This window comes from Bos grunniens, chromosome 3 (genome assembly GCF_055505025.1).
Source record: "Bos grunniens cultivar Pamir isolate PY7600 chromosome 3, Bosgru_T2T1.0, whole genome shotgun sequence".
Taxonomy (NCBI): Eukaryota; Metazoa; Chordata; class Mammalia; order Artiodactyla; family Bovidae; genus Bos; species Bos grunniens.
The window spans coordinates 11,771,745-11,784,193 of NC_141167.1; the positions used below are offsets into that span (position 1 = coordinate 11,771,745).

Consider the following 12,449-nt stretch of genomic DNA (forward strand, 5'->3'; position numbering starts at 1 on the left):
CACCTCCCTCCTTCTTCCTCAGGCCACCCAGGCGGGGGGAGGGGATGGAACGGAGAAGCTCACGTGACTGCCGACAAGCTGGCGCGTGACGCAAAGCGGCGGGCCCGGTGTTCGCCTTGCCTTATGGGAAACGTAGTTCTATAGACTGTCAAGTTGGCTAGGAAGGCGGGAGCTAGGACTACATTTCCCAGGAGGCTGCGGGGCGACGCCGAGGCTGCCGCCGTCCGAGAGCCGGGACGCGGGGCGCGCTGTCGGGCGGGGGCGAGATTCGGGCCGGTTGTGCCGTTGCGAGGCTGCAGCTGCGATCGCTGCGGTGGGTCCAGGTGAGTGAGGGACCCTGATGGGAATTAGGGCCGCTCAGTTGACTCCAGCCGTTTCGTCGTTTTTCTTTTCTGCGTGGCCGCTGGCTCAGGGCCTCCAGCAGGCCTGGCGCGGAGTCGCTCCCCCGCGCCTGCCCCCCGGCCTCTTCAGAGAGGGCCCCGCTCGCTCCGGCTCCTCCCCCTCCCCGCCCTTCAGGGCTTCCCCTCGCTCCGGCCTAGCTCTCGACGCTGAGGGCCGCCTTTTCTCCGGAGCAGTTCCTATCTCTGTTTTTCTTTCTTGCAAGAAAGCCTTCCCTTTCTCCATCTCCCTGCTTAATCACTCACCCCTTTAGGGGTGAACCCTATTATTTGGATTTTTCCTGGAACTCTTGAGTCTCCCCCCCCCATCTCCACTGGCCTGGATCTGCCCTTTCTTAGGGCGCATGTGGCTGGTACTCAGTGTTGTTACCTCTTCAGTTCTTTTCGGCCTGGTGGCCGGAGGAGGCAGAGTCCAGATTATCAGTCACGGGAACATTTATGCGTCCACTTTCATTTCTCTTGGGCTGGAGGTGAGGTCGACCCGCGTTCCTGTGGTAATTGGCGTGTGTTCCGCTTAAATAAGGTAATTTCCTTCGCCTCCCTTAGCTCCCAAGCAACTTTCATGGGGTGAAGTATCGCAGCAGAAACTGGCGAGTAGCACTCGTGCCCAGAAGTTGGAAGCCATCCGTGTTAGTTGAGTGTTTACCGGGAGGTTGTTAATTGGATTGAAGGAAAAGCCGCAGAGTGTGGTGGAGCCTGGCCTGAGACAGACGATGGGGCTTTCGGTGGCCGCATAACAGAAGGAACCTGGAGCCAGCTGCCTGGGTTCAAGTTTTGGCTCTGCTAGCTTTTGCTTTCTGGTCGAGGGGCTTCTCTTTCAGGTGCCTCAGTTTCCTTCATCTGCAAAATAGCAAAGAGTAACAATGATCACTTTATAGGGTTACTGTGAAGATGAAATGAGGTAAATTGAAAACCGCTTAGCTTGTTACCTACTGAGTATTAAGTACTATTATCATCATCTCTTAGGATTTATACGTGTAGGCCCAGAGTGGCGGGACATGTATCACTGTCATTTTGTTTTTCGCTTTCAGGTGGCGCTCCCTTTTCTCATTAGTGCCTATACCGTCTGTTGTAGCCTGTCCTGTTATCTAGACAGCCTGTATGATTATGTAGAAGCCTGCTAAAGAGCCAGAGGTGGCTGCTACCGTGAACAACCTGTGGAACAAATTGGGCTTAGTTTGTTCTCTGCTGAAAAGTTTGTGAAGCAGTGGTACGCAGTTTAGCAATATAAAAAAACATTTTTTTCCCTCCCCTGCAGCCATTTAGGCTTGACTGTATTTTGTAGAAGAGGTGAAGGTTCTGTAAGGAACTGTTTTAACTAAAAGACTTTATATTCAGTACAGTTCCATCTTTTTGTTTTTTAAATCTCCTAGTACCAGTGAAAGATCTCTGGTTTTGCAGACTGATGTTTTTAGTCTGCATACTATGTACAGTCCAGTTTTAGCTGCGGTGGTGGTAATAGTCGTGTTAGCAGCAGCAGTAGTAGTTTTCTAGCATATTTTTTTACTAGCATAGGTAGTCCAGATACTTTTTGAATTTGGCATAGCCAGTGAAATTATGGATTACAGAGCGTCCTGTATTGTATGTAATTGAGAAATTGAAGGGAGGAAGCTTGGAGTATTTCTGAGATTAGCACCGAGGTGAGGTGGGATGAAGCTGACTGAGAGCATAAGACCTAAGATTGATTAATTTTTGTAGAATAGTTAAACTTAACCACTAAGAATCTTGAGGTGTTACCCTGTTTCTCTTGGGCCAAGTGACAACCTAGATTGAAGGAGTGTGGTTAATCTTGTTCTTTCTGGTGGGAGGGAGGTTCAAAAGGAAGGGGAAATACACATACCTATGGCTGATTCATGTAGATGTGTGGCAGAAACCGATACAATGTTGTAATTATTTTCCAATTAAAAATAAATTTAAAAATATACTGTGCTCTCAAAGATTAGATTTTGGTGGATTGCTTCACACCCTCATTCCGTAAACATCTAAGACTGATTCAGTATTTGTTTGATACGATAAATAGTGCTTGAGAACCTGCCATCCACCGGCCCTTCTGCTAGGCTCTGGGAGTACAAGGGGATGTGAGGCAGAAGGGGTCTTGCATTTTGGGAACCTACAAGGTAGTGGGGGAAATCACAACAGGTGAGCAGATAAGTTACAAATTGAGAAAAGTGATGTGGAAGTACCATGCAGGGAAATCGGTAGACACTAAAAAAAGAGAGACCTAAGGGTGGTCAGAGAAATTCTTTTTGGAAAGAGTAGGGATATCAAGGCAGGCATTCCAGGTAGAACAGTAAGTGCCAAAACTAGAAGATGGGAAGAGTTTAGTGTGCTTTCGGAACTGAAAAGAGGCCAATTGTGGCTCTTTTCAGTGAGGAGAGTGGTTAAAGAAGAGCTGGAGAGCTTAAGATTGTTTAGGGAAGCCGTGGAAGCCTTCTGATTTACATTTGAAAATCAGTCTTGCCAGGGATGTGGAAACTGGATTATGGGGACCGTCAGTTAAGAGGTTATTGTATTGATTTTGCCTGGAGGTGATAGTTGACTGAAGTTGAGAGGGGGAGTGGAAAGAGAAAGTGCGTTGGTGGGAAGAAGCAAAGGGATTCATTATGTTCTTTTAATATTCTCTAGAGAAAGACATTCCTAGTCAGTGGTCCATGGACTCGAAAATTTTTGTGAGGGAGTGCATTTTCTCAAGGGGTCATTACCTTCCATCATTCATTAGAGTCTGAGTTTAAGAACCAATTCACTAGAGTCTGTAATGCAGGTATATAACCCATAAAAAAGTAATTGCTCACAGCCTACCAAGAAAGTTAAGAGTCATGGGTACCTGTCTAAAAGATTGACTTTCTCCAGGAACTCTTTTTTTGTTGTTGTTTGTTTCAAATCAGAGTTAAATGCCTTGCTGTAGAAAAATCAGCTTTTAGTTTCTTTTTGTGTAGGAGTTAATGGGCTGGTGAACATACTGAGGAAGCTGAACTTAATGAGCTCAGTTTCACAGAAATCCATATTGATTCCTACTATTTTCTTCTGTTGGTTCCCCCCCTCCCCCCAGTCTTGTTTGTCTTTGGTTGCATTGTGTAGCATGGGTGCATGTGTGCTAAGTTGCTTCAGTCGTGTCCAGCTCTTTGTGACGCTATGGACTGTAGCCTGCCAGGCTCTGTCCATGGGATTCTCCAGGGAGGAAAACTGGAGCAGGTTGCCATGCCCTCCTCCAGGGGATCTTCCAAACCCAGGGATTGAACCCACGCCTCCTGTGTCTCCTGCATTGCAGGTGAATTCTTAACACTGAGCCACAGGCAAAGCCCTGCTGTGCAGCATGTGGGATCTTAATTCCCTAACCAGAGATTGAACCCATGCTCCCTACGTTGGGAGTACACTTACTGGACTGCCAGGGAAGTCCCCTTTTCTATGGAGTTTTGTTTGCAGTTCCTATTTTATTGGTAGAAATGGAGCACCTTAGTGTGTGAAGAGTGAGATCGTTTTCTTCTTGGTTTCCTTCTAACGGGTTTCAGATGTATATTCATATATTTTGTAGTGTATTTTTCAGATGATAGTGTGTCATTGGAAACAGGGTGTAAAGTTAGAGCTCTACCACTGAAAGAACCATGTATTTTTCTTTTTATGGCAGAGATTTAAAACTAAAGGCTCATGGACTAAATCCAGTCAGCAGATGTGTTTTGTTTGGCTCATACAGTGTTGTAAATTTGAATTTGTTGTCAACATTAAAAAGCAGGGAGATTTCATGAAAAAAATGTAGATTCAGGCTGCTTTGAAAAATCTGATGTGGCAGCCACGGACCATGTTTCTGTTTGCAGCAGTCATCTTTTATAGTTGAGGCACCATTAAAATTTTTTTTTTGTCTTGGTGCTTTGTTTCTTGTTCCTTCTTAAAAAAAAAAGGAAATTTTAGGTAACTTTAGAAGAGGGAGAAGGAACAGTGCTGTGGAAAGGGAGGGCCCAAAATACGAAATTGTTTTGTTTACAAACTGAAGAAACCCAAGAGTTTTTAGAAAAGACGTTGATCTGCCCCCTGCCCATGCCTTTTTAGCTGGCACATGTGCAGTGTCCTCATTTTTGTTTTGCCTGATTGGCTTTTTAGCATCTGGAATGCAGTAACTGCACAGCTTGGCTTGTTGCAGAAGACAGAGAGCCAAGTGAAGAGAAGTTGCTGAATGTCTAATTAGAAAACTTTTGGCTCCTGTTTTGAGGCAAAAGTGTGTGTGTGTGTGTTTAATATGTGCATTTATGAAGTCTATCACTTGGCTTTCAGTAATCTGTGTTTTTTGGAGAGGTTAATAACTCAGTTTTCTTTTTCTCTATTTTAATAAAAAGGGCAGAATACATAAATGATTGATAGAGGAAGTCATAGAGTGCATTGTGAAGCTACCCTAGAGATTTCTTCACTGCAGGACTCTGCATTATATTAGGGCTTCCCAGAAGATGGTCCCCTTGTATCTGAAGGATGTGTTCTAGAGTCTTGACTAAAACCTTTGGCTCCCAGACTATGGGCTATCAGAAAAAAACTTTAAATGAAGACTCAGGAAGTTGGTCAGGTGCCAGAATGGGGTTGTTCAGTAAAAGACAAGAATGGACAAATTTTTTAATAGAAAAAATTATTGTTTCAGATGTGATAAAGTGTGGCTGCATAGCATGCAGGATATGGGATCTTAGTTCCCTGACAGGGATCGAACCCACACCTCCTGCAGTGGAAGTGCAGAGTCTTAACTACGGGACCACTAAGGAAGTCCCTTTTTGGCAGTTTTGATGTCTCTTTGCATGCATGTTTCCCATTGGAAAAGGTTCTGATAGAGGCTTTCTTTGATGACCCTGTCAATAATAGTACTCCGCTCATCAAACACTATCCAACCTTCGTCATTACTATTGAACATTATATTATTTATTTTTCATCTACTGTATCTTTACCTCTTTAGGTAGTGAAGCAGGGATTTGTTTGATTCACTGCTGAATCCCCACACCAAGACATTCTCTGTTAAATAGAAGAGGCTTAGTAAATATTGAGAAAGAGGATGAGTTAAAATGGGAATAAATAGATGGCTGACTGGGAGTCTCTGAAAGTGCTCCCACTATCAAGTTCTAGCTTACTCAGATTATGTTACTGTGTATGGTGATAGGTGAGGAGATTGCAAAGGGGCAAAAGGGTACTTCATGGAATGATGAAAGTATTCTTTCATTGAGTTGGGGTGGTGTTTATTTTGTGGTGGTATATTTTGTCAAAACTCACTGAACTGTACCCTTAAAATGTGTACATGTATTGTACATGAGTTGTAAAGGTGATTTATAAAAATTTGTATTCAAAACTCATCGTATAAAGGCTGTTCTGTAAAACTGAATTAACTATCAGTAGGTTGTGATAATGATTTTTTTCCTTGAATTTTTGGTAAAGTTAGCCAAGTATAGATTGGACAGGAGGTACCTCAGGCGTTACGAGAGAAAGAGGCTGAGCTGAGCATGCTCTGAATAGCCCACCCCCATTTTAGAGGTGCTGAGTTGATATTTTGTACTTTGGGGTTCTGCTTGCCAGTTCTCTGTTACAAAGATAAAATCCATCGAGTTCCCTGAAGCTCTCTTAGCCCTACTCCAGGGTTTAGTTAAGCAAGGTGCAGCCTGCAAACCCTTGGTGGGGCAGGTAGTCGTCTTCAGTTTTGTTTCCCTGCTTACAGATAGGTTCTTGTTGATAAAAATTGACATTGCAGAAATGTGTAATGTAGAAAGAGAAAGTTTACTTCAGTGCCATTTATTTAGGCTAGTGGTTAGTTTCCATATATTTCTGAATAGTTAAGGTAAACATAAGGGATGTGGAGGAAGTAGAGATAAACGTCTTTGGTTTATTATGAAAGCTTATGCTTAAAGCCTTACTTCAGATGGACTTAAATTGCAAGTGTATTGTTTGTGATATTCCTCTCGTTTTCCTGGGAAATTGGAAGGTGATATGTTGATTCTTCGGTTGATGGTGAATGCTTTGTCTTTGTTCACAATGTAGAGCTTAGCTTACCTCTTCTCTTCATTTCTGTATCGGCCTCATTTGTCAATGTGACCTTTTTTGTCTTACTTGTCACATTTGGACTTATTTGTCACATTTGACCTTTTACCTTTAGCAAGCATGGATTGTTTCATTATTCAACCAGCGAGGGGATTCTAGTGGACTTAATGTAGTGTCATGTGAAATGGCAGCAGAGAATGAGGAAGAAAATGTATTTGATTGTTGGCTTATTTTCTTTTTTGCTGTGGAGGCTGTTTAGTATTGAAGGATACATACAGGATGAAAGTAGTTTGGTAAGGAATATTTTCTATTCCACTTATAGCAGAATATTTTCGGCTGCAATGTTCATTTAATAGGGCATGCTCATAGAGGTAGGTGATCTCTGGTACCTAGCGCCTTGGTTTTATCAGATGAATGTATGATAAATGGAAGTCCTTGATTCTTATTATAAGTTTCTTTTGTGGAGAAGGAAATGGCAACCCACTCCTCCAGTATCTTGCCTGGAAAATCCCATGGACGGAGGAGTCTGGTAGGCTACAGTCCATGGGGTCGCAAATAGTTGGACACGACTGAGTGACTTCATTTTTTTTTTTCATTTTTATTTATTAAACTGGGACTGGGGCAGGGTGCTTAACCCTTCATTATCTGTTCAGTTTCAAATGAAAATGGAAATCTCTTATTTACCTCCAACAAGGATTATTGTGATGGCTAGATGGTTAGCCCAGTGCCAGAGCAAATAGTAGGGTTCAATAAGTTAACTTTATTATATATAGAAGATGGATTTCTTGTTAGCTGTTTGGAAAAAACTTAAACTTGAAAGAGTAGTGAGAACCACCCAGAGCCCTCAGCTGATAGCCTGTGGTAAGTGCTGAATGTATGATGAAGTTAGTGTTTCAGGATGGTGCAGGAAGGATGACTCAATTATTCAATAAAAATTTCTGGAACAATTGGCTAACCATTTTGAAAATTACATTATTTTGACAAAATAAATCACATGAAAATAAGAGGTACAGATTAAATAAATCAACAAGGAGATACCATTTTTTCCCCTCAGATTTCTGTCTTGATAAACAATATGATAATTATTGTTGGGACAAGTACTGCTGGTAGCAATGTAAGTTGCTGTAGCCTTTCAGGAGAACAGCAGAATGTATCTGTACTTTTAGGAATATATCTTAAGGAAATAATTGGACACATCCTTAAAGATGAGGATAATCATTGCAGTGTTATTTAAGTGAAAAATTAAAAGCAACCTAAATGTACAACACCAGGGAACTGCTTACATTTTAGTATATTTATACAGTGGAATTCTAGGTAGAACAAGAGAGGTAGATGCAGTTCAGTTCAGTCGCTGAGTCGTGTCCGACTCTTTGCGACCCCATGAATCACAGCACGCCAGTCCTCCCTGTCCATCGCCAACTCCCAGAGTTCACTCAAACTCACGTCCATCGAGTCAGTGGTGCCATCCAGCCATCTCATCCTTTGTCATCCCCTTCTCCTCCTGCCCCCAATCCCTCCCAGCATCAGCGTCTTTTCCGAGTCAGCTCTTCGCATGAGGTGGCCAAAGTACTGGAGTTCTAGCTTCAGCATCATTCTTTCCAAAGAAATCCCAGGGCTGATCTCCTTCAGAATGGACTGGTTGGATCTCCTTGCAGTCCAAGGGACTCTCAAGAGTCTTCTCCAACACCACAGTTCAAAAGCATCTATTCTTCATCGCTCAGCTTTCTTCAGAGTCCAAGTCTCACATCCATACGTGACCACTGGAAAAACCATAGCCTTGCCTAGACGGACGTTTGTTGGCAAAGTAATGTCTCTGCTTTTCAATATGCTCTCTAGGTTGGTCATAACTTTTCTTCCAAGGAGTAAGCGTCTTTTCATTTCATGGCTGCAGTCACCATCTGCCGTGATTTTGGAGCCCCCCAAAATAAAGTCTTACACTGTTTCCACTGTTTGCCCATCTATTTCCCATGAAGTGATGGGACCGGATGCCATGATCTTCGTTTTCTGAATGTTGAGTTTTAAGCCAACTTTTTCACTTCTCGTTCACTTTCATCAAGAGGCTTTTTAGTTTCTCTTCACTTTCTGCCATAAGGGTGGTGTCATCTGCATATCTGAGGTTATTGATATTTCTCCTGGCAATCTTGATTGCAGCTTGTGCTTCTTCCAGCCCAGCATTTCTCATGATGTACTCTGCATATAAGTTATGTAAGCATGTAGATTGGAGAACCATATTTGTTGACATAATACCATGTGTAGAAAAATGCCCAGAACTGAAACTTTTGTTCTGTTTCCTCCTTAGTCAGTGTTTGTTTTTAAGTATGTAGTGAGCTTTAGAATTCTTTTGGAAAAAAGTGACCTGTGGTCTACATCTGCACAGTCCATTTTGGTAGCCAGTAGCCACATGTGGCTAGCTAACTTTGAGTTAATTAAAATCAAATAGTATGGTTTTCATAGTAGCCGTGTTTTGGGTCATCAACAGCAGCAGAGTAGCATAGATATGGAATATTTTCCTCGTCTCAGAAAGTTCTGTTGGGGAGCCTTGATTTCTTTTGTTTTTTTTTCATGTTTTTCTCAGCATTACTTCTGCATAAGATAGTTGGGGCCTCAGAGTAGTTGCAGTTCTTTCTCTTTATAGATTTTACAAAGAGTTTTGGGCTTTGGCTGTCTTTTATGTATCACCAATTTCATAATATTTAAACATTCTTTACTTCTTAGCCCACATGGGTTTGTTTAGAATGCAGAGGGAATACTATCTTTTAAACCTATTAAAGTTTCTGTTTCTCACTTAAAAAAAAAAAAGAGATGCTGATTGGGCTCTGCCGGGTGTTGGCTGTGGCGCTCGGGGTCTTCGCTCTTCATGGTGGTATGCAGGATCTTGTTTTGGCGTGTGGGGTCTAGTTCTCTGACCAGGGCTGGAACCCCAGCCCCCTGCGTTGGGAGCCTGGCGTTTTCGTCTTAGCCACTGGACCACTAGGGAAGTCCCTTTTCTTTACTTCAAAAACAACTAATCAGCAACTGGAATTGACATTGATTTTTTTTTTTTTTTTTTACTTTTAAAATCTTTTTTGTTTTTTTTTTTAGCTGTATTTATTTGGCTGCTTTGGGTCTTAGTTGCATCATGCAGGATCTTTTGTTGAGGCACACAGACTCTAGTTGTGGCTGGTGGGCTTAGTTGGACTACTTTTGTCAAATTAATTCTGTGACCATATAATTTACCTTTTTGAACCAGGATGCTATTGAGAGAGGGGATGCTATTAACACACTGCAACAGCAAGTGTAAACTGACTGTCTTAAGCAAACCTGGATATAAGGTCAACCTAAATATTAAGAACTTTTATATGTTGAGTTTTTTTCTAACTAAATGCTTTTTTAAACACTTTACATGTATTATCTCATTTAACCCTATACTTTACAAGGTAAGTGAAGGATTTTTTGTTTTATAGATGACAAAGTTGAATCATAAGAGATTAATTTAGGGAGAGAAGATTTGAACCTAGGTCTGACTCTAAACTTCCACTCTTGGCAGCTGCTGTATTGCTCAGAGTAAGGGTCCAAGGAGAAGATTCCGCAGTAAATTAGGAGAGTCCTCACTCAGACAGTAAAGCGTCTGCCTGCAGTGCCGGAGACCGGGGTTCAGTCCCTGGGTCAGGAAGATCCCGTGGAGAAGGAAATGGCATCCCACTTCAGTATTCTTGCCTGGAGAATTCCATAGGAGGAGGAACCTGAACTACAGTCTGTGGGGTTGCAAAGAGTCAGACATGACTGAGAGACTTTCACTTTCACTTCACATAAGAAAACATCCATTTTGTTTTTGTCAGGCTTATTAGATCCAGAGTTAAATATTTAAATTTATTTTCAAGAATAAATGGACATGAATCCACAAGCTGACACAGGCTTTTTCATTTGCCTTGCTGCAAATAAAATGACAAAATGTGTTTTGGAATAGATAATATTTGCCTAGCTTTTTAAAAACAATTTTATTTCTGTTTTGGCCATGCCTTGTGACTTGTGGAATTTTAGTTCTCCAACCAGGTATTGAACCTGGGCCTCTGGCAGTGAGAGGGCAGAGTCCTAATCACTGGGCTGCCAAGGAATTCCTTTGCCTAGTTTTTTGTATCTTTCTTTAAAATGAAAATATGCTTTCCTTCCTACCTTCTTTCGAGGGAATTACAGTATGTATATTTTGACATTAATATAAAGAATGCATGAAAAATTACATAATTCAGTATCTTATGCAGCTTAGCATAGTCAGATACCATCATTTCTTTTATTGCTAAATGGTTATTAAATGGTTTGGATATGTAAAAGTTATGAAAATTTTGTCTCATGTAAGTTTAGGCACAGATGGAGTTAGGTTAGTGCTGTTTCGACAGTTGAGTGAACAGTGTTAGCTGAGTACTAAAAATTCTGAAATGTAATTGTTTTGAATGCTGTTTGAGTTTAGCCGTTGTATTACTAAATTCTTGGTTCAGAAGCAGTAGATCCAAAATTTATTAAAAGAATGATATAAAGTGTTACTTAACTATTGCAAGTGCTTTGTCATATCATTTATGGTCTTTTAAAAGTATATTTGAAATGTCTTCTCTTTGAGAGAAGGCAGGTTTTTTTTTTTTAACAAAAATTATGTATCTGACTGTTTCGGGTCTAGTTGCACGTGGAGTCTCCGTTGCAGTGCTAGGTCTCTGTTGCAGTGCGCAGGCTCAGCAGTTGTGGCTCAGGGCTTAGTTGCATCACAGCCTATGGGATCTTAATTCCCTGACTAGGAATTGAACCTGAGTTCCCTGCATTGGAAGGCAGATTCTTAACTGCTGGACCCCAGGGAAGTTCTGAGAGAAGGCAACTTAATGAAAAAAGTATTAACATGGTTAGCCCAAAGAGTGGCTTCCTGATGAAATCTGATAACCTGCTCTGACCATTAGTTTTCATACATGAGCCATGAATGTGAGTGAAAGATTAATTTTGAGGTTGTTGACTAAGGTATTGTTGTGGTTTTTAGGAGATAAAGATTTTATGTGCTGGTCAAAAGTATACGTTAGCTATAACTTGTATTACATACATGTATACACATATGTACGTGTGTGTGTGTATATATATATATTACACAGTATATATATGTAATATACAGTATTAGAGTAATGTGTTATTCCATCTGGAATTTTGACCTTGCTCTTCTCACCTGATTTTATCATGATAACTAACCTAGAACTTCGAAGCTTCAAACAAGAAGTAGGAGGTGCTTTCTAAGGAGATCTTTGGTTTCCTTGTTCTGTATTAAATATCACTTGCAAGGCTGTAGGTATATGGACTTTGTTTTCGGTACTCATCTTCCTGCCGTTACTTCTTTGTGTGTAGGAAAACATTGTTCAGATAAAACCTTTTGGATGCATTATGTGTATAAAACTCAGCTTTACATATAGTAACTCTTGAATAATCTAGTTTCCTGTAGAAAATATTCACAACTTTTTCTTGAGTATATTTCTTTTTTTTTTTGGTTGAGCTGCATGCAGGATCTTAGTTCTGCAACCAGGGACTGAACCCATGCTCCCTGCGTTTAGGAATCTTAATCACTCAGAGTCTTAACCACTAGGCCAGCAGGAAAGTCTCTTGGCTATATATTTCTTGATACAAGTTATATAGCATTTAATGTGATTTTTTTTTTCCTTCTCCCTGAGTAGTCAGCACCTGAAATGGACCTAATGTGGGATTAAACAAAATCCTAGGGATTTAGCCTGATCTCTGTTTTGCATTGGACAGATATTTGTGTATCAGCTTAGTTTTTTTGAAGGTGATTCTGGAAATGGAAATATCTTTAAGGATTTAATTTGTTGTTTGGTGGTGGTTATGTAAGCATGTTACTGGGGGGAAAGGAAGGAGCCTTAATGAAGTGTAAAATGTTGATTTATTGAAGCAATTTGGGAAAATAAAGTTCTCATTGTTGAGCCTATCTGCTGTTATTTGTTCCTATCCAGCATTCTTGTTTTTATTTTTCAAACCACCTTTTTAGAATACAACATACACTGTGATTTGCATACATTAATTCATTTAATCCTTTGA

The 12,449-nt window shown here is 41.0% G+C and overlaps 1 protein-coding gene across 11 annotated transcripts in view; it reads left to right on the forward strand.

Moving 5' to 3' along the window:
• Positions 1-263: 263 nt before the first annotated feature.
• THRAP3 (thyroid hormone receptor associated protein 3) overlaps positions 264-12,449 on the forward strand; it is a 72,207-nt gene continuing 60,021 nt past the window's right edge. For 6 of the 11 annotated variants that reach the window (XM_086379606.1, XM_086379641.1, XM_086379629.1 and 3 more), the window contains exon 1: positions 264-323. The gene's annotated coding sequence lies outside the window, so the exon portion shown is untranslated. Of the gene's footprint in view, positions 922-12,449 lie in introns of all 11 variants that reach the window. The other 5 variants (XM_086379614.1, XM_086379648.1, XM_086379664.1 and 2 more) reach the window with 2 other exon arrangements.